The following is a 24,387-nucleotide window of genomic DNA, read 5'->3' as shown; positions in this document are numbered from 1 at the left end:
GGAAGGAAGGAAGGAAGGAAGGGAGGAAGGGAAATTTACTGTAAGGAGTTGGCATACACAGCTATGAAGGCTGGCAAGTCTAAAATCTGCAGGGTGGACTGGCAGGCTGGAGACCCAGATAGCTGATGTTCTAGTTCAAGTCTGAAGGCTGTCTGCTATATAACCAGGCAAAGACTATTTTGCAGATAAAATCCAAATAAAGACTTCTGTATAATTTTCTCTTCTTTAGAGGAGATGGTGTTTTTATTCTAGTCAGGCCTTCAACTGATTGGATGAGGCCCACTATCCAATGGGTCCACTGATTTAAGTGGCTGTTTTGTAGTCCACTGATTTAAATATTAATCTCATCCCAAAACACCCTCACAGAAACATCCAGAATAAAGTTTGACCAAATATCTGGGCATCTTGCGGCCCAGATCAAGTTAACATAAAATTAACCATCATACAAACCTTCCAGATTTTCTAGCTTTTGTAGCAGGAATAGTTAACTAGGTGATGCCCTGTCCACCCTGATTCTATGCAACAATGAGAATAGGCCCTAAAAGTTGGGTCATCTACCCCCTGAAAACGTTTTAGAAATGTATGCCATCTTCTTAAACTTGACTTCCTAAGTTGTTAAAATTCACAATGCATTTTTCTATTGGTCTCTCTTTTATGCAACATTTTATTGAGATATAGCATACATGCAATAAATCACATAAATCTGAGTGGACAACTAAATATCTGAATCTCCATGTAACCACCATCCAAAACAATACATAGGTCATTTTCAACATTCCAGAAGACTCTCTCGTTTTCCTTTTCAGTTAATAAACCCCAGAGAAAAGTGCAACTCCGATTTTTATCACTGACGACTTGTTTTGCCTTTTTCTGAATGTCATATAGGTGAAATCACACAAAATTTCCTGTCTTAATCCTGGCTTCCTTCATGTTCAGCCTGCAGGTGTAAAAGGACTGTAATACTCCCCTTGTGAGGTAACAACTTAGCTTGCCATCATCTTACATACATATACTGACAAACGAAAACAAGATCCTGGGTCAGAGACACACATGTTTTATTACTCACAGCGAAAAGCTGCCAGTCGACCATCTCAGCATCTGTTCCCCGTGCCCCAGTCTCCACAAGGTGACAGAATGAGGGCCAGATGTTTCCCCACACACGTATTGGGTTTGCATCACAAGAGAGGAATCCTAAACAATGAAACGTGGAACTTATATAGGGCAGCCAGCACATTTGCCATTCTCTGCGTGGGAGAGACCTCTACTCTGCACAGTAAGCAGTCCTTTTCAGGGGAAGGGTAGGTTAAAAGTACCACGTTGGACTGCAAGCAAATGTCCCTGGAAGAGTGGAAGGAAACCTTACTAACTTGCATGTCTCTGGAGGTTTCTATCTTTGCAGAGATACCGCCTCTAGCTTCTGAGGCATGTTTGCAAAGGATCCCCTTTACTGGGAACGCCTAAACCATGTGGAAACACTGACAAATCCAGAGGAAATTGTCTGCCAACAGCATCAATCTTTTCTCGAAATTAATACACAGTTTTGCATAAATCAGTGGTTTGTTCTTTCCTTGCTGATATATATGCTATTACCGTAGTTTATTTAGAAATTAGTTAAGTACGTACCACATGCCCAGGCATGATACCAGCGCTACCTGAATAAAAGGACTGATATGCTTATGAGTAGGGATTGTGGAATCTAGCGCAAGAGTTTTCAATGTGAGTTCCACAGATTGCTTAGCAGTTTATATTTGGTACTCAGGTGGCTCACGATCCTTTCAGATTCCGCTTAAAACTTTGTGTCATGTTACACGCATTTTTCTGGGGGAAATGGAGCCACTGGTTTTATGAGGTATCTAGATGTGTGTAGAACTCAAAAGATTAAGAAGTGTTGATGTGGTGATTCCATCACAGCTAGATCCCAACACACTTTATTTGGTCTTGCTTCCTCCAGCCTAATCCAGACTCTGAGGCTCTAATTTCCTTAAACTTCTCCCTGTCATCCTACCAGAGCAGTAGAACTGCCAAGAAAAATATAAAAAGAATGAGTGGAAGAGGTGATGGGGCAGGGTGGTCAGACAAAGTAGAAAAAAAAAGCACCTTAGATGAATAATTTCCCAATTTTTTTGTGTGTCCTTGGTCAAGGAAACAGTAATACAAATACTCAAGACCAAGGCCTGAGACCCACATGAATGCTGCCTTCTTCCCAGGACTTAATCTAGAAAAACCCTACCACCCTACAATGCTCAGGTCTGCCCCACTCGTCTGACACATTTAGAACAAATCTCCCCAAACTTAATATTCACCTGCATGCCTTCAATTTCTTCTCACCTGGCACTGAAAGTAAATTTAACAAATGGACTCTTCCTCATTTGAATTTTTGCCTTTTGGGAATATTTGCATATTAACATAGATATGCCTGAAAAATAAGTCTTTGCTCGAGGGAATGTATTACTAATGTTAAAATGTTAGGCGTTTGTTAGAGTCTAGTTGAAGAGGGATTTAAAGATGAGTAAGCTTTTCTGTCACACTGTCGCACAACAGTGCTCATATCACATGCTACCATCATCTTCTTATATAGTTTTCATAAAACTCTATACTTTCCTTATTGAACAAGTTGCTCTTTGGAACAAAATGGCTGCACAGATCACCTAACTAGGCTTCCAAGAACATAGTCCAAATCATGGACCTGCCACCTAGTCTAGCATAACCTTGGGCGCATTCATAAATCTCCCAGAGACTCCATCTGATTATTGGTAATACATAACAATGGCTGTGGTAGTACTTCATGAACTGGAGGGTTGTTTTACAAACTTATGTAATACCACAACACATTTATGCCGTAACCAACCCACGCATATGACCTTCTCTGGACCATATCTGCCGGTTATGAAAACATTTCTTATTCAAAACTGCAACACTATCGAGATCAAAATTTTGAAATGTAATCCTTTGGGTAATAGTTGGGGGTGGGAGAAAAGAAGGGAGAAAAGAGGATAATGCTTATTGTAAATGTACCATTGTTACTATCCTTGGAGGAATCATAACAGCCAGGTGCCTGTGCAATATAGAACTCATAGACATAAAGGCTTGGTGTTCAGTGATAAATCAATAGCGTGTTGCATACCTTTGTTACATAAAGACTCAAGTGTGTCTTCATTAGTCACAAGTGGGAAAGATCAACGATGCACCCACCAAGATGTATGAAGCCTATGTCTTAATACCATTAGCCTTGTAGGTTGGTTGGTGATAGCAACTTTGTTAACTGACAGGTATGTTTCATGTGATAATCTATAACCTAATACATTTAAGAATGTTAATAAAAAGCAGCCACATCCATTGCTTATGGAAAGCAGAAGACAGTATCTCCCAGACATCATTAGCATTGAACAGTGCCTGAGCTAATGGAGCCCTGTTGGTTCCAAATTAATAATGTCAGTGGAAAGGCACAGAACAATTTAAAAAGTAAATAATTGTATTCTTTGGCTTAGGATAATGCCAGGTAGGTCAATTGTTATAGTCACATCTTTGTCTAGAGGAACTGCCAGTTTAACTGACTTCTTCGTAGCTGTTCACCTAAAAATTTCTCTCAGTGAAGAAAGTTGTCTATGTTTCTGGATGAGGATGAGAACAATAGCATACTGTCAACTACTTTTTAGAAAGGCAGAACAAATCCAGAGTCTAAAAGTATAGTACGTGGGGGAAGGGATGAGAAAGACAACATTGGGTCAGAAAAAGAAGTAAATTTAGGCAATGGAGGGAACCTAACAAACTTTCTTTTCTTTTTCCCCTCATTCCTACCAAATCCTATGCAATTTTGAAAAAGAAAAGAAAATGAAATACACCGTTTTTTATTGTTGATACCCCATCATAAATGAAGAACAAACAATTAGAGAATGTAGGAATGTATTTTGGTTGAAGACCACAAATGGAAGTCTAGAGGTCAGGGTTCTCAGAGAGAGTGGACTCTAGAACTCCAAGTTTCTCTTCTTGACTTACCAGGATCACATCATGTTTTTGCCCTAAAGTTGGTGCAGTTTATTTTTTTCAAAACCTTAACATTCTTATGGTTAGACTTGAAGTTCTGACATGTCACCATCATGAGGAAAGATTGGGAACGTTAGTATCAAGTCATGACGTCTGTTAGATAGAAAAAAAAAGGTCAACAGAAGACCATTACTCAGTGATTTACTACTCCGAAAGGTAGTGTGTCAGTTTGCTCTTAGATATGTCTGCTTGAGGAATTTGAAGAATTCTAGCTGGTGGACTTTAGAACCATCCTTTCATATCTGCAAACCCTGAAGTTGATTTATAGAGTTTAAAGTAACGATGATACACACATTTTTCCTTGGCTTCTAAGAGATAATTGTTCTAAGGGAAGAAGTAAAAAGTGTCATGGCTCATATGATGTTTTACTACGACTTCCAAAGAATGTAATGGTACCATTCTATTCTATACATGTTAACTTCATTTTATTTGTGAGGCACTTGGGGAAAGATTAGCCTGAAATTCAAACTGAGCTTACTCTACCGCTGGAGAGTCAGAGAACATGTCCGCCACCCAGCCCCGTGAATGGTTATACATTTATGATTCTTGAATCACCCCATAGGAAAGGTCCGGTTTCTGAGACATCTTGGTTGGCAGAAGCTAATGTAAAATTTGTAAAACATACAGAATAAGTCTTTACTTCCTGTTTTTAGTGTGTTAGGAAGTTTTAGTTGACCCCATGATTTCATGGGTTGTCATTTCAAAAAACAATTTTTTTATTTAATATAGGTATATGGATTTTTTTAAACTATTTATCTTACAGTATCATTTAGATAAACAGCTTCTAGAGTATTTGTTTGCAATCTCTGAATTCTCTCTTCAATAAATCATGTATATAGAAATGTAGAAATTTCATGAGCCCTCTGAAGCTTATTCATAGACTAGTAGGTCCCTGGTCTCAAAATTAAAAAACCACTGTTATAGAGGAAATGCAATTGTATCGGCTTAAATAGATTAATATCACACTTTAGATAGTTCCAGGGACTCAGTAAGCACTTCATAAAACCTTTTGGAAGAAAGAGAAGATAGAAAATTTTTTCATTCTCTGCTCTGAAATTACATTTCCTGGACCACTCAGAGACCCATTAAGGTCATCAGTGGCCATCGCCGACATTCCTGCTGGTCATTACTCAACTATAAGGGATGGGGGGGAGGAAGAGTAAAGTCCCTATTTTAGCATTTCATGAATCTGATCATTACATAATCTCAGAAAGTTACATTATGCTCTTCTCTCTTGTCTTTTATTTGTTGCTGAATTTGCTAATGAACGGGCCTAAATGAGTTTTGTGAGGTTTTATAAAAGGGAGACAATACTTCATTTCTTCTTTTAATTTTTATTCTATTGCCTTTCTCTGTCTTTTTCCGTCTGTCTGTCTGTCTCTCTCAGCCACAAGCAGTTGTTGGGTGTTACTAAAATTCTTTAATACAGTGGTGAAATGTTTTGCTCATGAGAAGCAAAGGCTTAGTAATTCAACAGGACAAATGGGATCATCTGAGTTTTATAACATAGTTTCAGCTTCAGATACTACATCAAAATCCACCTGTCTATTTAAACTCAGCCATTTTAATTTTAATTCCCTTGTTACTTTGTCATTGAACTATTTTGGCTTTAAACCAAGTGAAAAATAAATTTTTAAAAGGAGAATGATAGGGGCACCTGGGTGGCTCAGTTCATCTAACTCTTGATTTTGGCTCAGGTCATGATCTCATGGTTCGCTGACAACACAGAGCCTGCTATTAGAATGATAAGGTTTTCTCTAATTAAATATATATACAAATTCAGTTCTGTAGTTGAAAAGCTATAATAATTTTCATTTTTGATTGACTTAATATTTTTGTCATTAATATAGGAAACAGTAGGGGCACCTGGGTGGCTCAGTTGGTTGGGCATCCGACTTCAGCTCAGGTCATGATCTTGTGGTTTGTGAGTTCGAGCCCCACGTCAGGCTCAGAGCCTGGAGCCTGCTTGGGATTCTGTGTCTCCTTCTCTCTCTGCCCCTCCCCCACTTGGGGTCTGTCTCTCTCTATCAAAAGTAAATAAATGTAAAAAAAAATTTTTTTTAAATATATAGGAAACAGTAGTCAATCTAGACAGAAGTGAAGAACATTTTATTTTCATGGTGAAACGTCAACACAATATTAAGAGGTTCTTAGATTATAGGCATGCCAAAATTTCGACCTTTCATTAAATAACTTACAAACTGATTTTGTAACGAATTTTTAAATTGATTTTGAAGTCCGTGATTAAATTATGGTTTTCTAGAACAAGTGTAAAGAATTGTTACCCTATTCCCTTCTCTTTCTGACTTCCTTTCCCATCTTAAAAGAATTCAAGCTAAGAAAATGCATTTTTATACAAAGTTAATAGATGCTTGTTAACAAAAGTCCAGGAGTTCGGAAAAGTACAACAGAAAATTTTGCCCCATGCCCATCCCCACCACCTTCAAATCACTCTAGTTACTCTTCTACGAATATCACTTTGTACATCTCCTAATAGAGAGATCAATAGGTAATAGAGTAAAAAGTATGGTCATACTGGGGCACCTGGGTGGCTCAGTTGTTTAAGCATCCAACTTTGGCTCAGGTCATGATCTCACGTTCCTGAGTTCGAGCCCCGCATCGGGCTCTGTGCTGATGGCTCAGAGCCTGGAGCCTGCTTCAAATTCTGTGCCTCCCTCTCTCTCTGCCCCTCCTCCACTCATGCTCTGTCTCTGTCTTTCAAAAATAATTAAACATTAAAAAAAACCCTCAAGGAAGAAAGTAGTCATTTGAAGAAAGAAAAGTATGATCATGCTATATATACTATTTAAAATGAAATGAATTCTAGAATTTAAATAAAGAAAAATAAATTGAAGTAAAACTGAAATAAGTTCCCCCAAGAGATACTCAATATTTTAAAATTTATTACATTTTAGGGGCACCTGGGTAGCTCAGTTGGTTTGGTGTCTGACTCTTGATTTCAGCTCACCTCATGATCTCATGGTTTATGGATTTGGGCCCCACAGGGGTCTCTGTGATGACAGTGCAGAGCATGTTCTTTCTATCCCTTTCTCTCTGCCCCTCCCCTGCTCACGCTTGTGTGCACACATGATCTCTCTATCAAAATAAATAAACTAATTTTTAAAAATGAAGAATAATTTATTACATTTTAATATTTAAAGGATTTATAAAAAGTTACATTTCCTGATGCATAGGGGCACTTGTACCCCAATGTTTATAGCAGCACTCTCCACAATAGCCAAATTGTGGAAAGAGCCTAAATGTCCATCAACTGATGAATGGATAAAGAAATTGTGGTTTATATACACAATGGAGTACTACAGGGCAATGAGAAATATGGCCTTTTGTAGCAACGTGGATGGAACTGGAGAGTGTGATGCTAAGTGAAATAAGCCATACAGAGAACGACAGATACCATATGTTTTCACTCTTATGTGGATCCTGAGAAACTTAACAGAAACCCATGGGGGAGGGGAAGGAAAAAAAAAAAAAAGAGGTTAGAGTGGGAGAGAGCCAAAGCATAAGAGACTCTTAAAAACTGAGAACAAACTGAGGGTTGATGGGGGGTGGGAGGGAGGGGAGGGTGGGTGATGGGTATTGAGGAGGGCACCTTTTGGGATGAGCACTGGGTGTTGTATGGAAACCAATTTGACAATAAATTTCATATATTGAAAAAAAAGTTACATTTCTACTTTAAATAGTATCTATTTTCATTTCGGTTGGAAACCATAATTCCCATAATTCTGGATTTAAATTGATTCACTATTTACTGAAGTTTTTTTTTTTAATGTTTATTTATTTATTTTTGAGAAAGAGAGAGAGAGAGAGAGAGAGAGAGAGAGAGAGACAGAGACAAAGAGCATGAGTGGGGGAGGGACAGAAAGAGAGACACACAGAATACAAAGCAGGCTTGAACCCATGAACTGTGAGATCATGACCTGAGCTGAAGTCCAATGCTTAACTGACTGAGCCACCCAGGCGCCCCTTTACTGCCGTGTTTTTTACCATGTTTTCTCCATATCTGAGTTTTTATTATGTTTCATCTCATGTCTGCCTGGTATTCATTCTACTCAGGAATGGTTTGGTCTTTAAGTTGTTAACAAACTTGCCAACTAGATGGATATGTCTGTTGCCTTTCATTTGAGAACACTATTGGATCACTCTCTTGAAACTTTGTAGATATTGTTCACTGTCTTCAGGAATTGAATGTTGCTTTGGGGACACCTGTAGCCAATACCATTTTTACCTCTTGTACACGATTTGCCTTTCTTGTCACGTGCTCATATTTATTTTCCGGATTGTCAAAGTACAGCAACTTTGACAAGATGTGTCAGAGGATTCTGTCTGCATTTTTAAAAGAATGTGCCCTTTTGATTTGTACTACTACTATTCCTTATGTGACTTTCGTCTTTATGATGGGTAAATTTTCTCTTATATTTTCTCTGTTGTGTCAGCTCATTTTTTTTTCTCCAACCACTATCATACAGTTTTTTCTTTGAATCCTATATCTACCCTTTGAGATGGATCTTTTCAGGAGTTATCAGAATGTTCCCAATTTCTTTGAGACCTAACAAGGTAAATGCTCTTGTGATATGAGCATAGCTGCTGCGGTACTTGGTAGGTTTGAGATGGTAAAACTTCCCTGTTTTACCGGAGATGAAGAGTTTTTCTCTTCTATTTTTTCTTTTTCATTGTTCATGGTGGGTTTTAGGAAAGGGGAATGGAATTTTAACAATGCCTTTGCTCATCCATCTTTGGCCTAAAAGCTTACAACAGAAGTTTAAATTCAAAATTTTATGCCACTTCATTGCTATGAAGCCCTTCCATCGTTGGAGGGCTTCCTTTTCCCAGGAATAAGCAAATTCTTAGAACAATCTAGATTGCAGGAACTAAGACACAGGATTATTTTTCCAGTTCTTCTAAACACCTTCACTCCAGACAAGTGGAGGGTAGAGTCGCTTGCTCCCTAATACCAAAAGTATGACTGCAGGATAAGACTTCATAGCTATTGTTAGAAAGGTGGGTGTTTTGTTTTGTTTTGTTTTGTTTTGGGGTTTTTTTGCCCACAAAGAATTGAAACATGGAGTGTTAGAGTTAGTAGCTTGACTGTATTTGAAAGACTGGGCTGGTTTGGGCCACTTTGCCCCTTGGATAACTTTTTACTGTACAGAGGGTCGAGATAGGAGTATATCACTTCGGATGTTCTCTTCCTATTTGAAGGGAAAACAGTAGCCAAACACCTTGCCAGAGCTTTTACCAGCCATAGAATAAAGTCTAGCTGGAAATACTGACCAGCTTACAAGGAAAGCTCTCCTTTTATTTTTCCAATCGGTCAGGGTCTTCCTCAAGGATTGAATTCTTTATATTTCTCCATTCTGTGTTTCTCCTTCTTTTTCATGCAGTATCACGAAACAAAGTTGCCACACATCTCCTCTCTGCCGTCAGTCAGAAATAGTTTCTTGACCAAATGTACCACTGGTATGAATCCCACCCCTCCATTTTTGGCAAGCATCTATATTTGTACTGAACTTATATAAGGTAGATTTTGTTTGACAATCAAAGCCCAAGAGGCATATTCATCAGGTGATTTATCAGTATAAGACATGCTACTAATCATTATGTCTTAGTAGCAGTGCCAATGGCTTACAGTTTTACTCTCCTTCACCATATTTCCTTCCGTCTCCTACACTATCAACAACAGTACATAACTCTTAATTTATCCCCGCATGCAGTCAGCTCTGAGATAAAAAAAATAAAAGAAATAGTAGTCCCCTAGATAAATAAGCACTTTAGATTTAAAGACAAAAGCAAAGTATGACTTATTTAAAGTGCAAGAAGATGAGAAAGTTTGGAAAATAGTTATTCCAGAAGACATTGAAATAAAAATCCACAAAACTTTTGATGTGTCAAATCTCTCTCTAGCAATAAATACTATAGAAACTTGCACAAGTAAGTATATATAAATAAAGGCATTAATTGCAATTTATTTTGGTGGCAAGTGGAAATAACAAATACCTATCCATTTGGGAATGATTATAAACTACGATATATTCTAAAGAAAGGGCATAGCTATTAAATAGTATGAAGTAGATCTCCATGTAGGAAAGTGAAAAATATCCATGAGGCAGTGTTGATTTTTTTTTAAAGCAAGTTGCAAACAGTAAGTAGAAACATAATCTCATTTTTTATAATTCATGCTTCATACTCAGGAAGGTGTCTATGGTTTTAAATTATTCAAGAAGGATGAAGATGTTTTATAAATGTAAAAGATTCTTAAAATTCATTGTGGGTTTAATGGTTTGAGCATTTCTTCAACTGCCAATGTACATGCACAGATTCTGAAGGTTACTCTAATGGTGGTTATCCTAGGGAAGTGGGAGATTGGGGAAGAGAGATAGGAGACGTGATTTTTACTTTTAAAACTCTAGTCATCAAATGCATGTAATTAATAAGGAATACTATGTAAAAAGCAATCATCCGAGCAGAGCTACACTACTTCCTCCATTGATGACCCATTCATCAATCTCTCCCAACATCACATCTAACTTACAAAAACATGTAAGACAAATACATAGTATGATGTAGGATAGATGTTAGTAAAATGCAGTTCAACTTCCCAAATTAGATGTATGAGTTTGGCGAATTATAGAAGAAACGTTGTATTTGAATTCTTTGTAGTTACCTTCCACATGGTCGATAGAGATAAGTCGGACATGTGAGATAACTACATTAATGGTAGAAATGACTTAGACCCAAGCTTTGTTTGGTCCCAGAAGAGGTGATGTTATCCATATCAGTTAGAGTCTATCAACATGGTTTAATGACCCTGCATTAAACCATTTCCATAAAGAGCAGCTGTTTCTTCCAATCTGTCTCTCCCTTGTTGTCCCTAAATATGTGTTCATACACTCATTGGTCTTTGTGTTTTGATATCATATAAGGTGGACAAAGGTGTTGTATAAATATGAAAGATTATTTTCAAAGGTAGTTTTTAAGGCTTACTATTTTAAACATGATTTAAACTGTAGATGCTTAGAGTTTTCAGTGGCTTAATGCAATAAAACCCACCTGTTATTTTTGGCTGCTTTATTTAGACCATCTGCTTCACAAAGAATGAAAAGCTCAACTGTGGATGGAGAATTGTCTACTCCTCATGTGTCAATAATTTATTTATTCTCTCTATCCAAGCCTTCAGGTCATTGCAATAGTGTTTATTCATTTTCTAACACAAGGGAAGCCAATATTTGGTGTTTGGCTCTATTAAAAATAATCACAGGAAATTGTATTTTTTGTTAATTCATAGTTTCATATTTTCCCCATGTTAAAATCGCTTGCTGGTGTCCTTTATTTTAAAGACCCTGAGTCTCTCTTCCTTCTGTGGCAGGTAGAATATCTGCTGAAGAGATATTTTTGGTGATGGTGAATGAATAATATATCATTCACAGTTCAGGTAGCTATGTGAGCATAGTCTTCCTCCTAAATCATGAAGTCATGTCAACTACAGACAAGAATTATAAAAGTCAGGCATTTGGTCACCAACTGCTTCCATTTGAATGGAATGGTTTTATAGTCCTCATCCTCAGTTTATTGCAACATAGACCACTGAAGGTTACTTTGACTTTTCTCCTTCATTTGATTATTATGCCTTTATTCTCTCTAAAGTTCACCGCCACATCTTTGACCATCTCTAATAATAATAATAATAATAATAATAATAATAGGAATAGCAACAACAATAACAGCTTGTATTTATTGAGAGTTTGTGAGTTTTTTTTTAAGTTTATGTATTTATTTTGAGAGAGAGCGAGAGAGCAGGGTAGGGACAGAGAGAGAGGAAGAGAAAGAATACAAACAGGCTTTGCACTGTCAGCACAGAGCTCAAGGCAAGGCTCAGTCTCACAAACCATGAGATCATGACCTGAGCCAAAATCAAGAGTTTGGACACTTATCTGACTGGGCCACCCAGATACCTCCAGTGGTTACTAGGTTCTAAATGCTATACTAAGCACACTTCAAATCTACTACTCATCTTTATTCAGCTCCTCTTTTTTCTCACTTTAGGCTTTCTCCAAAACTTACTCAAGGTTTTTTTTTCCTTCTACTTACTCAGTTATTTCCTCAATGAGAACACTTCCCATATGGTTCAAAATACCACCTCTTTGTGGGCGGTGTCTAACTGCATCTCCAGCCTGTCTTAGTTCATTCTGGCAGCGATAATAAAATAGCATAAACTAGATGGCTTATAAATAACAAATTTATTTCTCATAGTTCTGGAGCTGGAAAGTCCAAGATCATGGTGCAGGAGAGGACCTGCCTTCTCCTTGATGGCCATCTAACCTCACATGGCAAAATGGGTGAGGGAGGTCTCATTTGGACTTTTTATGAGGTCACTAACTCCATTTGTGAGGATTCGGCTCTCATGAGCTTATCCTCTATCAAAGGCCTCAACTCAAAAGTACCATCACATTAGGGATTAGAATTTCAACATTTGAGTTTGGGGCGAATACAAACATTCAGACCCTATTATAGCCACAAAACTTAAATCTACCTTCCAGTTTCCAGCTGCCTCTAGGATATTTTAGGGTTAATTGAGTGGAACAAGGAGCAAATATCTCTTGAATGCCTACTAATTGCCTGGTACTTAGTCAATGTTTTGCATGTTATTTTGTTTAAGACTCCACATAAACAATTTTAATCTCATTTTAGATTTGGGGAAAGTTAGGAACAAGTAGTTTAATAATTTTCCTGAGATGACACTGTTGATAAGAAGCAAAATGGAATAAAAACTCAAGTGCAATTCTAAAACCTATAACTTTATAGTAATTTATGTGGTAAGTTTAGGCTGTAATACTTTCTCCATATCATTGACTGGCATTTGAGATTATCACCCACGTATCATCAAAGTTTCCTTTCAGTGTTTCTCTGTTTATCTCCTACTCACCTCCCTGCCATGACTCTCACTCAAGTCCTCAGTACCTCAACTTGAGATCACTCTGGTTATCTCCCTCCCCACTTTTCATTTCCAACTCATGCTGCACATAACTACCCAATTTATTTTCCTGTGGCCCTGCTCTCCTACTGTCATTTCTTGGCAAAAGAATCTATCACCTCACCCATGATCTCTCTGTCAAGGTCAAATGATAGATTCTGAGTTTTCCTTCAACTTCCTCTAAACTACCTTCCAAGATGATCCTTATTTATTAATTCATTTCACTCACAACAGTCAGTTCACTGGGCTCTTCACTAGCGTTGCTCTTTGTCATTCCTTTTCTACTTCCAGAAATCTTTCCTCCTCTTCTTAGCCAATGTGATCTTACCCTGGGTCAAAGTTCCCAACAAAGTTCTTTTTTTTCCAGGGAAGCCATCTTGTCTGCCTACAGCCCACTAACGTCTTTTCTTCTCACAGTTCCTGCAGTTTTTCAGTGTGCTTCCCACCTTTATCTAGTGCCTCTTATTTGAGCCTCCAATATTAGACAGTAAACTGATGAGGATGGGAGCCCTCTGTTCTACATTTTGGAACTTGGCATATGAAGTTGGCACATTGTATGTGTGCAATTCCTTCTTTTAGGTTAGTTGGCTGCCATAAACTGTGTAGTTTGAAGTGACAATCATTCTGTCACATAAAGCTTGTACCTTCCTGATAACCTTTATCACAGTCTGTTTTTCCTACAGATGTTTGGAATTTCCCACCTTTGATATTATATATGTCTAATAGGAAACAACAAACAATATTTGTTCAGCTCTTACATATGTTTCCTATCTGATACCATCTCTCATGCAAAAAAGATAATGATACTTACATGCTGCCATCCTTTAGAACCTATCTATGGTAACTTTTACAATGCAATGTCTATCATTTAAAGGGAGATAATAAGATGATATAAACCATACTATGTCACCAGGTTTTTTATCAATAGTCATGATTCTCTCTTCTTTCCAAAGGCATGCTTACGAAGTATTAGATGAAAAATTTGAAAAGTCCCGTCTGTCCTTGGAATGTAATCTCTTATGAAGCAGCCTGGAAAAATGCTGAAGAGCAAAAGAGTACGTTTTATTCTGAGTTCTTTTGAGGCTGAAGCTAACATTTGAACTATCTCCAAGATTGTGATCTCTGCAGAGATATTTATTGCACCTTGATGAAGATGAATGGTGTGACAATAAATAAGGTAAGTGGCTGGGAATTCAAAGCTCAGATATCCTGGTGACTCTTGAGATACAAGCCAGGTACCTCAACTTTCTGTAATATGAGAACAAAGGACAGTACCTCTGATGAGAGTTAGCCTCTTAGCAAGGGAATACATTGTGTTCAGAAAGCACTGGTTTACCTTTTCAGTATTTTAAAATACATTGGCATCATTAGTGCAGGGCCATTTAAAGGACTATAGAATTCCAATAGAAAAACCAATGATCAGTATAGTGTAACACTAAGGTCACACACACACACACACACACACACACACACACACACAATGGTCAGCTAATTCCTAGTGATTTACTATGTGATTTCCAATGGGGCATCTACTGAAGGAGTGAATAAGTAGAATTCAAAACTGTCAACAACTCCTCTGCTTTGTTTGTACATTAAAAATAAATCTATATTTTTGGTATGGATATAATCTAAATTGCATGATTATGTGGAAATGATAATACAAATTATATCCCTGAATAGAAAATGTTACCAATTTTGGTATTTTATCTTATTTAATCCACTGACCAATTCTGTGATGGTAGTATTTGTATCCTAACTTCACAGATGAGTATATTAAACCTTAGATTAAATAACTCGCCAAAGGTCAAAGTTAGTAAGAAGTAGAGGTAGGATTCAAGTAAGTCTGAAAGTGAATTCACTTTCCTCACTCTCTTATTCAGGATTTTGAGAAATCCTGGAGTAAATAAATACATTTCACATTGTTTAGAACAAGCTCCGCCATAGTTATTTGACCAGTAAACATGTTTTCAATGGGAAACTTTCTAAAACCCAAGACACTAATGTTCTACAGCATATACTTTGGGGAATCCTGCACTAGGAAGATGAGGAGTTTGGCAGGGAGATCAGATCTCACACAAGTGAAAAGAGCTGCCCAGGTAGCTGGTTATAATCCAATGTATGGCCAGAGTGCATGCATTGGTGCTATGGATTCAAAAGAGGGGCAAATCCCTCTTGGCTTCGAAAATCAGAGATGCACATGGCCATCTGTCTCAAAACCCTGAAGGAATGATCAACAAAGCTGACAAATCAGTTGTTGGTCTCACTCAGGATTCTGATCAAATCAAGCAAGAGAAATCATGGAGGACCCCTTGCTTCTCCAAGGTTGTTCTAGATCTAAAGAAGATTCTCCCATTAATTCTCTCAACACTAAGTATTTGCAAAAGTAGGCAATGGCCCTGTACCTCCACTAGCTTGAAACCACTGCTCTGAATAATCTCTCCTGAATAAACCACACCACCCAGTTGGAATCTGCTTATTTCTACTGAAGCCTGTGAATCTGAAGAGGCCAAGAGGTTTCCATGCAGACAATTTGATGCAGTCATTTAGATGAAATAGTTGTTTTTGTTTGGCCTTAAAAATTAGCTCTTGGACTTTAAGCTTTTTAGGATGAAAAATGAGAGTTTCTCCTCCCCTTTTTGACCCCATCCTTCTTCTTACCTATGTGTATGTGGAGTAAGAAGTGGGAAGAAGGCTGGAGATTAGATAAGGTTTGATTTCAAATATTATTGCTGCTTTAAAATAATTACTTTGTATTTTGATGCAGCTACATGACAAATATCCTTCAAGTCAAAATTCTCTTGAGGAAAAAGGTGAGCCAAAAAAATACAACCTCTTTTGAGACGATGACTATGTCTTATTTATTTTGTGTTCCAAGGATCTAGTACAGTATTTCACATTAAATAAGAGCAATGAGGAAAATCGCCACCACACTCAGTCCAATCAAACCCTAGCTATGAAACCTAACCATGGCTAAAGACTATGAAAAGGGGAAACAGAAGCTTCCAGTCCCCGCTCTATCCCTCTGACTGTACTGTCCCCTTCGTGCACTCCTCACTCTTTGTGCTGTCAACAATCTCCTGGCCTCTGGGGGTGCCATTTCTTCCAGTGCATCTTTTTTTGTAGCAAAATTGAAAAGAGGTTGGATAGTTAAAGAAGACTTTTACTTAAAGTCTTATTGATAAGAATGTGGGAAGAAACCCAAAGATAAATATATAACTAGATAGAAAATATTCATTTTTATCTTGGGAACACCTGCAGAGATTCTTTTTGCCTATATTCTTAACCTGCATTCATCTTCCCTTACCATGACAAGTTAAAAACCTCAATTCTAGATAACTTATGACCCAAAAAAAAAGAAATTAAAGTTTTTCTTCTCAACAAGAGCTGCTTTAACACATTTTTTTACAGCAGTGGGTAATACCATTTCATTGCTCAAAGACCCTAAAGAGTATGCTGTAAATATGCTCAATACAGGGAGTTGGCTGAGTCATAAATACCCTTCGGTTAGACCACAAAAACTTAGCTGAAGACAATGCATTTGACCTGGAGTTCGGTTTCTCAGGAATGTTGGCTCCTGGCCTGCCTGTAGCAAATGTGTCCACCTGAGCATTTCTACCTCACTGCAATATTCTGTCACCACTCCTCAAAGTAGCTCACTACTGTGGGGTTAGCAGATTCTGAATTTGAGAATGTTTCAACAACACGTATGATTCTCTAGGGGTTGTTTGTAAAGCTGATTTAGCAGGAGGTGTCAATCAACAATTTATGGGAAGATTTTTCTGTCTCCTATACCTGATCATTCAAAAGAAATACTTTGCTTTGGGGTTATAGTTCCCATAAATCTAGTGTACAAGAATATTGTACTTTTACAAGGGGCCATGTAATAAATAATAGCTAGGAATATTTCAGTTAACTCTTCTATACTATTCATTCTTTCTCATGTTACAAAGAATGTTTTTAAATAATTCTAGCCCTTCAATCTATGACTTCAATTTTTTATAAAAAATAACTTTGTAAAAATGTATACATACAATGAGGATTTTTTTCTGTAATATATTTTACATATATACAATTATATAAAGAGCTAAAATACACCATAACTTCCTTTTTGGAATACTGATAGGTGTGCTATGTTTAATTACAAATAGATCTTTAATGTTCAAAAATATCTTTTTGTAAGCTTTGAGAAGGATTTAAGGGAACAAAGGGATTCAGTTTCTTGGGTGAAGAAGTGAGACTCCTTCATGGAGGAGGCTCATTGACGGAGGATAGAAAATTGTTCAGTGATTCTGCCAAGGTCAGTGTCAGCTTCAGTTACTGTCTACATATTTTACAGTAAACACTGCTGAAATCACAGTTGCTCGTGATGGTTAAATTATCCCCTCTCCTGGTTCACTTGGTAGAGATAACATGAGAGAAGGTTATGTGTATCCTCTGGTTCATTTTCATTTGCTCTCTCTCATGCACTTTATTTCCTCTTTGGGTTTTATTGGAAAACTGAGTCTGTCGAAAGTGTATTTGTGAGCTACAATGAAGTCCCAAACTCCATCTAGCTCCCGCCTCATTCAGGTTTCTCTCACTCACCCAACTTTTGGGTAGGGATGTTCCTTCCTGGGATATACCTCTGGGCCAATTCTCTCGCCATTTGTTTTATATTTTTTCATTTAGCCTGCATGTAACACAAACAGCTTTTTGGTGGGTGCAGATGTTCTCAGGCTTTCATAGGTCCGCTATCTGATCCTGAGCAGTCCTGGAGGACTCGATGAGCCTTGCCGGGCCATTTCTCTTTCCAGGATCCAGTTCCCTGAGGCTTGAGAGGCGAGGAAGTCTTCCCTGTTTATATAAGCATCCCACACTGAAGAGTTATAAATCAAGTGTTTCTTTACAGGTTACTTTTGATTCCCTGGTGAAAGTCAAGGGTCACAGTGCTCCTGGTGGGTCAGGGAAGAGGGGGGCTGATTGCTGAACGGCAGGTTGATTCATGTGATGGGACAAGTAATTGCTAGAGAAAGGGAGTGGATATTGGCTATGCCTCTCTCCTCCTTGGTAATTCCTAAGAAATATGTGTGTCCCAAGCTACTTAGTATCTGGCCAGGTCGTATTTCAGTGATGGCTAATCACCAACCTATTTTGAAGACTTCTGTATTCTTTAATCACTGGCTTAGCAGGCAGCTCTTTTATCACTGGCTTTCTCTGGTTTTCTAATCTCTCCTCTGAGTCAGGTATCTGGGCATATTTTTGCAGAGACTACAGGTCCCTGAAGTAACAGAGTCTGGCCCTTCACACTCATCTCCTTTCTTTTTTGCTCCTTTGTTTAGTTGAAAAATCTTCATTTCTCTCTATGGATTCTTGATCTCCAAGACATTACTTTCAGTGGTGATCTAGGGTAATAATGAGGTCCCTCTACTACCACGTCAGTAGTTCTAGGACACTGTAGCTCACCACTAGGGATTCTGTTTGTGGGCTGATCCCTACCAGGTAAGATAATTGTGGTCTCTCTATATATGGTTAACACTCCACCCTGACCACTGATGCTTTTTTGTGTTAGCCTATGGAAGGGCATTTTCTCAGCTTGAAAATGTCACAGCGGCCACTAGAGTGGTGGTTGATAAAAATGTGGCTCCAATAACTATGGGTACAAGTTCAAGTGAAATGCCTGATTAGAATATAGGAAGCTTGGCTTGTCTATGAACAGCTTAACATTCATTTTGCAGCTGCATTACTATTGCACTCTCTTAGTTTTCCATCACCCATTAAATATTACTTTGCCTATGTGGATCACAGAAGGATCAATATCTTATGAAAAGATTAACAAAGGGAAAAATACAAATTCTTTGTATATATAGATCACAGAAAGATTGACATTTTGTGTGGAGAATACCAAAGAAAACACATACAGCAGGGAGTTTTTCATCACATACGTATAGAAAAAGAGAAAGTGATCAATAAGGCTATGTAGTTACTGACCTGTGAACACTTGGCTAAAGAGAATGCTCCTCTGATAAATCCAGAAAAAGAACCAAATGCCACAAATAAGAGAACGAACAAAATAACTTATCTAGTTTTATCTGTGTATCTGAGGAGCTCAGAGGTGAGTGGGGACCGTAGATGTCCTAGCAGCCTGCCCTCCCTGTGATGTCTGCCTACCTGTTCATGCTTTCAGTCAGTCCTCCTGGCAATAGAGAATCAGTCTGCAGCTCCGGGATCCCAAGCTATTTTACAAACAGCTGAGAAGTGCTGCCACCATCAGGAATAGTGAAAATTCAGCCCTGGGTTGGGGGGATGGGGGATTCCAAGTAGTGGCCATGACCTCGAGCTCATTATAGTGGGCAGTTCTTCTGGCCAACCTCACGAGTTCTCTTTCTCTCTCAGAGAGGGTTACAAAAGCTTTGTTCCCTGGTAACCAGAGTATTTCTCCTCTGCCACGTCCCCACTAAAACCTATTTTCATCATACAGCTCAGGATTGCCTTGAACTTGGTGGAGTACATGAGAAGTGTATAAAATGTTACCTGCTTACGTTCTATAATGGACTCAATATAAATGAAAAGATATTTTTACCTAGAAGGAACTTACAATCTATTCAGTTGTCATATGTTTATTTTAGCTATTGTCCCTTGGAGTTATTAGTGATTGACTCTTCTGTGTGTTTGCATTTGTGTCATAGTGGGAGGGGTTGGTTTCAGATGCTTGATGAGTCTTGCCGGTGCTGCTGACTAGGAGGTGGGATTTGGAAATGCACAAAATGACTACGTTCTGAGGTGGCCCTGAGCAGATCAAAAAACTTATAGCCCAAAATCAATCCTTGAAGGTTTTCTAAAGGCAGTAAGTTCTGAATAAGGTTTTAGAAAAAGATAATTTATGCTCTTTCTTTAAGGCACAGCCCACTACAATGTGCAGGAGACCAATTGAGACAATATTAGGCAAAAATTGAATAGAAATAGGTAAACAAGAGTTTTCAATCTTAGTCTTAAAGATGATTTTCAAATGTTTTTAAATTATTAGTTATATTAGAATAAAACAGAATGAGCTCTTGGTAGGAATGTATAAGCTGCAAATTAAAAGACAGGAAAGATCTGAAATTGGCAATGTCTTCCTTTTGATTAAATACCTGCTTTATGTTTTTGAAAGAGGAAGAATAATGTAATATTTGATTTAATGCAAATGATTTCTTTCTTTGAAATGTAACTAGCACTTGATATGGAATACACATTTGCAATGAGAGAGAAAATAGCATGATGTGGTGGTTCAGAACAAGTAAAAGTAGATTTCTATCAAACTGTATTATAATGTAATCTGACATATCCAAGCAAAGTCTTTTTACACGGGAGAAAATGGGTGGGTGTTGGGACAGTATAAAATTCTTATCCTAGATAATAATACTGTGTAAGTTATAAAAAAGATACCCAGTCTACCAGAAACACTAAATATGCAAGAGAACCATCATTGAATAACTGATAAAAGATGAAGTTTGTCTTTAAACCAAGAAGCTCTATATACCAAGGACGGACTCAAACTATAGCACAATTCTAATCTCAACTTTTAATTTTCCTATTCGGTGTGATCTAGAATTTGTTATGAAATGTTGCAGTAACCGTTCACTGCATTCAGAATAAAATCCAAAGTCCTTCAAAAATCTTTCCAATATATTCCTTATATAAACATTCAGCTTAATCTTCCATTAAAACCAGTAAGACCCCAAAGCTTCCATTAGACAGGCTGGCTTCACATCCTATGAACTGAACTCTATGTCCCACATCCAGGCCTTGGTTTGTTGGTTTGGTCGGCTCGGCCAGCTTCACCCCTGTCTTCCATGTCTTCCTCTTAAAAGTTTCCCCTTCATTTCTGGCCCAACTCAAACACCCACTGGTCTAAATAGCCTTTGCACGGCTTCTCATTTAGAAGAAAGTTCGCTTTTTCTCGTATTTCCCTAAGTGGATTGTTAGCTACTCTGGCACCAAATGCATCCAGTCAAACTCTAAGTGCTGTGGATTTTAAGTCAGAGAATGAGTGTTGGCACGCAGTAGACATTCACTCAATATTTGTTGGCTGACTGGCTCAGTACTTTGCAAGTTATGCCTTCTTCCCCAAAACTGCCACCACTGACCCAGTCACATCCCGATCTTCTTTGAGCTAATCCCAAAACTAGAGTCCCCTAACAGGTTAATCTCCCTTTAGTCATGCCCTCCTCTATTCAGCTGTCATAAAGATCTCTCTAAAAGTGCCATGCTATTTATTTTATTTATTTGTTAATGTTTATTTATTTTTGACAGAGAGAGAGAGAGAGAGAGAGAGAGAGAGAGAGAGAGAGAGAGAAAGAGAGACAGAGCATGTGCGGAAAAGAGAGAGGGAGACACAGAATCCGAAACAGGCTCCAGGCTCTGAGCTGTCAGCACAGAGCCAGACATGGGGCTCGAACTCACAGACCACGAGATCATGACCTGAGCCGAAGTCGGCCGCTCAACCAACTGAGCCACCCAGGTGCCCCTAAAAGTGCCATGCTACTTTAAAAAGTACAACGCTCTCTCCCTCACTCAGAGGCTTTATATGACACACGAAGCCCCATGGTGGGTCCTCCTCCTCAGCAAATTGTCTAAAAAACTTCTTATCACATACTTTTTGTCCCAGCAACACTGGAGAGTTGCATCACAAGGGCTGAATCCCCGAAGGCCTCTGAAATTTAAAATTTAAGTTTTTATGTAATAAAAAATCTCTCACGTGAACAAATGTAAACTTGAAGGAGCGTATAGGAGCACGTAAGGTTTGACAGTTGTGGTACATTTTCCCATTCATATTTTTCTACTCAGCAATGCCTCCACAATTGTTTCACAACAGACTTCCTGTTAAATTTACAGATAGTGGATTCGGGGACTTCTTTGTCACATTTTATTGCATTTAAGTCTTGTTTCAAAGTTTCAGATGTTCAAGCATTATTTCAGAACCGACCTGTAGCCTTAGTCCTAGCAGTGCTGTTTAATGAGGATTTCAATTCTATCATTCTATTCTTTCAATTCTATTATTCTTTCAATAGAATAGAATTTCAAGAAATTCTATTTCTTTCAATGTGATTATTCTATTATTATAGGAGATTATTTAAATTATAAAGTAGTGACTGCTAAGATTGGAGGGCAAAGGTCGCCGAAAGCCTTCACAGAAGTCTGAATGCAGGTAGACAACAGTGGTCACACATAGGAGAGGACACATGGCTGTTCACTAGCTGACGAGGCCCATGGCAGTAACAGAAACTGCTCCCTTCATATGCTGGCTTTTTCATATTATTTTCTTTGTATGCCACTCAAGGCTACCCCCCCCCCCAAAGTTTGCTCAAGCAATATTCTGAAGTTGTGTGGAATTCAGTGATAAGGGCACATCGCAAGCCACTGCCATTCTTTACAAGTTTGATCAAACCACCCTCTTTCCTGAACTGTGAGCACCCGCCTCTAAACCATTGATTTCATTTTCCTTTCCGGGAATCAAGTGTCAGTCCATGAACTTGCTCTTTGCTCTTTCTCTTTTCTCTTTCTTTAAAGAAGTTCATATAAACCTTTTCAATTATACACTATAATTCCTCATTCCGTCCCAGCCCATACAGCTTCTTTATATTCTCTATAGCTGTCACCTCTGAACCTCTCTTTATGTTTTATAAAATCTAAGATGCTCTCTCTCACACTTAAGGGTACATACAAACCATCCAGGGACTTGGGGGAGGGAACTCAATGAAACCTACGGATCACCAATATTCTGATTCAGTAGGTTTAGGGTAGGGTTCAGTAATTTTCATTTTAACAAACGTGGCGGAGATTCTGATGCTGGCCTCTGTGGTCCACAGACCTCCATCTGAGATGTGCTGCCTGACAGTGTTCTTGAACCGAGTCCACATTATCTCCTCTCCTTCCTCCTTGATCTACGCTCCATAAAACTGCCTCCTCTGCCTGGTGCTATTCGCTATTTACCTTTCATTGTTTTTCCCACTTACTCTCAATTCAGTCTGAAGTTGGAAATGTCTCTCAAAATATTTAATTTTGTTCGTCCCCTTCAGAATTTTCTCCATACTATCATCTGAAGGCCAACCGCTGGTATTCTGAAAGTGACTTGATTAATATTTGTATTATGCTTTGCATGCCATCCCATTCTATAAACAAGTTGCTCATACCACACTCTAATTTTTCAGCTTTCCGGAAATGAATCTGAGGCAACCTCACGATCAGAAAAGATGGTAACTTCCAATTTACATGTCACAAATTTCAAGTTTTCCCGTGTGTAAATTGCCTGGTTTTTTTCAGGGCCATTTCTCTTCATTAAATGTATTCACAACTATTAGTATGCACATACAAATCAGTGCCCTTCAATCCCAATAATTTTGCAGGCTGGTTGTAAATATTTGTCCTCAGAGAGTACACTGTCCCTGCTTATGCTCTGCAATTGAAAATCCTGTCTATTCAACATCTTTATTGTTATACTAAGAAAAGTGGTCAAGTCTTTAAGGTTTTTGTTGTTGTTGTCGTTTATTGGAGGGAATGGAGCAGAGAAAAAACAGGATGTGAGATTATGTTCTGAATCAGTATCCTTGGTCGTACATCATTTAACACAGATCTCAATCTTGCCTTCCTTTTCTCTTATAGATGACACTGGAATTTCAGCATATTTGGGGGCAGTCGTCACGATTTCCATATTAATTCTTCATTCTATTGGTTCTTCTGTCCCAAGGTTTTTTTATTTTTACTGTTTATTTATTTTTGAGAGAGAGAGAGAGAGAAGCAGAGAGAGAGGGAAACACAGAATCTGAATCAGGCTTCTGGCTCTGAGCTGTCAGCGGATAGCCCAATGCGGGTCTTGAACTCCCTAACCATGAGATCATGACTTGAGCCAAAAGCAGATGCTTAATGGTCTGAGCCACCCAGGCACCCCGTGTCCCAAGTTTTGTGACATATTCCCGAAATTTTTACTCCTTTTCATGACAGTGGTCATGCATAATTCCAAAGGAACAGAAAGCAGTCTTACACCCTTACCCTCTGAACTATAAACCCTGTTTCTGAGGGGCGCCTGGGTGGCACAGTCGGTTGGGCGTCCGACTTCAGCCAGGTCACGATCTCGCGGTCTGTGAGTTCGAGCCCCGCGTCAGGCTCTGGGCTGATGGCTCAGAGCCTGGAGCCTGCTTCCAATTCTGTGTCTCCCTCTCTCTCTGCCCCTCCCCCGTTCATGCTCTCTCTTTCTGTCCCAAAAATAAATAAAAAAGTTGAAAAAAAAATTAAAAAAAAAAATAAATAAACCCTGTTTCTGAATCCATTTTATTACTACCTAGTAAAACTTCCTGACTCAGAGCATAGCTGAAGAGGGGAACTTTGAGAGACAGATA

At 38.4% G+C, this 24,387-nt stretch overlaps 1 long non-coding RNA gene across 2 annotated transcripts in view; it reads left to right on the top strand.

Moving 5' to 3' along the window:
* The window catches only part of LOC109493379, an 80,207-nt gene that overhangs the window by 33,294 nt on the left and 22,526 nt on the right, over positions 1-24,387 (top strand). For both annotated transcript variants that reach the window (XR_002737311.2, XR_006588153.1), the window contains exon 3: positions 13,987-14,210. This is a non-coding gene — a long non-coding RNA (uncharacterized LOC109493379). The remainder of the gene's footprint in view (positions 1-13,986; positions 14,211-24,387) is intronic.

This window comes from Felis catus, chromosome D3 (assembly GCF_018350175.1).
Source record: "Felis catus isolate Fca126 chromosome D3, F.catus_Fca126_mat1.0, whole genome shotgun sequence".
NCBI classification, from domain to species: domain Eukaryota; kingdom Metazoa; phylum Chordata; class Mammalia; order Carnivora; family Felidae; genus Felis; species Felis catus.
Note: the sequence above shows the minus strand (reverse complement) of the source record. Positions and strands in the feature narration are given on the sequence as shown.